The following is a 4,514-nucleotide window of genomic DNA, read 5'->3' as shown; positions in this document are numbered from 1 at the left end:
AAAGAAAGAAAGAAAGAAAGAAAGAAAGAAAGAAAGAAAGAAAGAAAGAAAGAAAGAAAGAAAAAGAAAGGAAGGAAGAAAGAAAGAGAAAGAAATAAAGAAAGGAAAGAAACAAGGAAGGAAGAAAGAAAGAAAATAATTTATGGAGTAAAGAAGAAAGAAAGGAAGGAAGGAAATAAGAAAGGAAGAATGAAAGAAATGTATGAAGCAGAGAAGGAAGATAGATAAAGACACAGAAATGTTTGCATAACACACACACACACACATACACCTAAATGTATCAATATATATAATGTTATTGATTGTCCCCTTGCTATAGGTGTGTGATCACTTCTGAGCCCCCCATGCACATGGCAATCGTGCTGCACTAGGAAGTACTTTCCAGATCGTCATGCACAATCAGGGACCATATTAATCTTCTGTGATTACCGATCTGGGTCTGTCTGGGAACCCACTCTCTATCTGTCTTCCAGGCTGCCAGGCAGAATCATACAAAAACACAATTTGTGCTATTCTAGGCTCATGGAGACGTGAGCGAAGTGTGGAGGGTGAGCGTGAGAATGGTGCACTAAGTCCCCAGATCACCTTTCTTCAGCCTAATGATCAGCCATATCCCAGCCCAGCATGTGACAGCTTCCCACACAACAAAAGACACCCAGCCTGCTATTAATGTGCCCAAACACTCCATGGAGAGGGGAATATGGCTCCTAATCACTGGCACACAAAGGATGTCACATCCCATTCCCAGGTGACAGCAAGGATAGCAATGGATGGTTTTCCCTTGTGTCAGTGTCCAGAAAGTCCTGCAATGCAGCCTATTATTGAAGTTATTGTAATCATAAGATTTAAAATAAAATGTACTAATCATCTGCATTATTACATATTTATATTATATAATGTAGTCCTACGCTTGGGATCTTTATTTACTTTTAATTTAGTACATAGGGGCTGATTCAAACTAATAAAGCCACGTTTCATTTACGCTTTAAAATAAAATAAAAATGATATTATGACCCTCAGAATTACTATGCATGGTTGTAATATATGAAGGAAACCCTAACTCATAATAATATTAGTAGAACCACAAATCCCAGCTAGGATTAGGAGTTCCACAAATGAGCATACTTTTGCAAACCATCCAGGCAGTGCTAGGTCTTGCAGCTCTATAGATCACCGAAGTGCATTGCTTGTTTTCCCAGCAGTATATATTACTGAAACATTTGCAAGTCCTGCTGCTACTTATAGTTCCATAAAAGCTTCAGAGACCCACATGTGTGGTTTTCCAGATCTGGGATTTTATCATGTTATTTAGCGCAGACTTTGCGCCCAGACGCACATTTATTTGCAGGCTTAACTAAGCTGAAACCTTCTATATAATAAGCTGGATGCAGTTAAATATTTGGCAGCAGTATACAGTCTATTGAAAACAGTCCTCAGCAGTATTAAAGTTGGAACAAGATGTTATTTGGCCAGGATAGCAGAACTCGGGCAATGCGTATTGCTATCTCCCCTTATATATTGATTTATACCTTTTTAGACTACAATGCTTTTTTTTACCAGATCATTTTAAAGAACTCATGCAAGAAGCGCTGTATTGATCAGCACATTACATTAAGTTAATCCAAAGCATTCATCACAATGGGCTCCTGGCCTCTTCCACATATCTTGGATTAGAACATTGATCCAATGCCACTGTAACCAAATATAGACACAGGGGAGCTGCTGGGGGCCTCCAGAGATGCCCACCAGGAGCCACTGGGACTAATATGAGATACAGGACACTGGTATTGATCAATATGGATTAGTAGTCCTCTTTGAGAACTTGATTTGGATGGAGCTTGCTGGAGGAAGCTGCTTGCTCACGTTGGGTTTCCTAAGGAAATCTGTGCTGATCTGCAAGGAAACTGTGCATGACATTGTGTGTCCCACCAGGAAACACAAAACACACTATCAACGACCCAAAGCAGGCTGCTGCTTATCTCTGGCAAGCCTCAAATCTGTTATAAAACAAGGCCAGATGCCCAGTCACTTCCACCACAGGATTAAAGGCTCCACAATGGAAAAAGATACATGTGGCCAAAGACAGGCAAGCTCTGCACAGGCTGGGGCATAGACTACAATACATGTCATCTGGATGTGTCAACTGTCACTTTCAAGATAAACAGCCAGAGTGGGTCACTTAAGAGCACATTGTCCACTTGCTTGATCAGAAGCTGATTGTAAACAGCATGGAAAAATGCTGATTGCATTTAATACCATTGTTTTATGTGTGACATAATGCTGAGCAGTTAATTTACACAAACTGCAACTATTATCCAAAATGAGTTCTTACTTTATAAAGGGAATTATTGATTGCAAGCAACACTTTTGTTTCAGTTTTTGTAACTTAACCCCAGTATGTTGCAAGGATCTGTTGTGTCTTCAAGAGGACCAAATATTTGCACTTGAAAGAAGAAGTACATAGGACTGGAAGCTACTGTGCACATACTGTATAAGGAAAGCAAGCCAGACGTGTCCTGTTTTATGTCACTCCTCACTGCTCAGTGTGAGTGTATACAGAGCTGCACATTGAAGCATGGACATACATGGATACATGAAGCCCTGGACGCAAGAGCTTACACTTTAATGTTCATTGACAGCATCTCTCTAAACTTTCTATTTTTGAAGACCATAAAACTACAACTGGAAACCTCAGACAGAAATCTGTTTCCTCCATCATAAAACAGAGCTCTCTATGTTTGCCATAAATTCAGTAATAAAGACCTCTTTGTTCTATCTGATTAAGGCGATTTAAACAATATGCTACAGACAGTCTATCCCTCCCCCTCTTTTATTAATGCTATATGGCTACAAAGTAGGACAGATATTTAAATGGTCCATATGGAAGCAAAAAATTAATCATTCATGTATAACAACATGTAATCTATGCACACTCAATAAAAGTATAAATATATATAAAAATGCATTATTCTAAACACTAGGATGACAAATAACTCCATCGCTCCAATGCATAAAAGTGCAACTCAACTTTACTTTAAATGTCCACTTAGTTCCCTTCCCCATTGTCAGTCTTATTATCGAATATGGAACTTTATCCCCAATTATTGTAATATAATTTATTAATAAATAAAATAATTCTAAATGTTACTCTTATAATAGGTGTATACATTACTTCCTAATTAGTGGAATGCTTTAGCTATGGATTATTTCATATTAGTATTTTAATACTCATGGATCACATCCAATTGCTCATAAAATAACCTATATATCACCCCAAACGCACCTAGATATGACCCTACATCCTAAAGATCTATTCTACAAAATCGCTCCAAAAAGAACTGTACAATGCACAGTCCTGTATCATTTTATAAACCTGTACAATGGATATTTCTAGAAATAGAAATGTATATTGTACACATTAAAATATCCTATAGAGAGCCATATCATGCATATAATGCATACTCAAGATTTATTCCCACATACAGCTGTATGAATTACACTTCTGCATCACCCCATATAGTGCTGTATAATGTATATACTATTGTATTACCCCACAGAGTGCTGTGAACTGTATAATCCTGCACAATGTATACTTCTGTAACACCCCATAAAACTGTACAATATGTATCCATTCATCATTCCATACAGAGCTGTGTAATGTACACTCATGCATCATCCCAATAGAAGCTGTACAATGCATCAATCCATAAAGAGGTGTACAATGTATATTACTGATCACCCTATATACAATGTATAATACTGATCACTCCATATACAATGTATAATACTGATCATCCCATATACAATGTATAATACTGATCACCCCATATACAATGTATAATACTGATCACCCCATATACAATGTATAATACTGATCACCCCATAAAGTGGTGCACAATTTATAATCCTGATCATATTATATACAGCTGTAAAATGTACACCCCTGATCAGGAAATAAAGAAATGTGCAATGCTGATAATACTGTTTAACGTTGTAGGATATACATTCCTGATCCCCTTAATAGGTGCTGCATAATATACATCCCTGATCACCCCAATACAAATCTGTACAATATACACTCCTAATCACCCCACAGAGAGCTGTAAATATATAATCCTGACCTTTTACTGCTGTACATTATAAAATCCTGATCACTCTATATAGGGCTGAACAATGAAAATTCCTGATCATCTCATATAGAGCTTTGCAATATATTATCCTGATCACCCCATGTAGCGCTAAAAGATCAATGTTCCTGGTCACCTTATAAAGAGCTATACAAGGTACACCCCATATACAGCTGTCCAATGTATATTCATGGTCCCCCTCTACATATTTAATATATAATGTTGCTCATCTTATATGAAGCTGTGCTCTGTATTTTTTTTAATCATCTTTAGAATGCCATTCATTGTTTTTAGCTGACCACCCTATATAATACTATCCTTGTACCTCTCTGATCCCCCTATATAATACTATTCTTGTACCTCTCTGATCCCCCTATATAATACTAT

General features: G+C 37.2%; 1 protein-coding gene across 1 annotated transcript in view; it reads right to left on the bottom strand.

Annotated features, from left to right (window-relative positions):
- The window catches only part of RUNX1T1 (RUNX1 partner transcriptional co-repressor 1), a 114,820-nt gene that overhangs the window by 109,261 nt on the left and 1,045 nt on the right, over nt 1–4,514 (bottom strand). The gene's annotated exons all lie outside the window — the stretch shown is intronic.

Source organism: Pyxicephalus adspersus, chromosome 5, assembly GCF_032062135.1.
Source record: "Pyxicephalus adspersus chromosome 5, UCB_Pads_2.0, whole genome shotgun sequence".
In the NCBI taxonomy this organism is placed as follows: Eukaryota; Metazoa; Chordata; class Amphibia; order Anura; family Pyxicephalidae; genus Pyxicephalus; species Pyxicephalus adspersus.
Note: the sequence above shows the minus strand (reverse complement) of the source record. Positions and strands in the feature narration are given on the sequence as shown.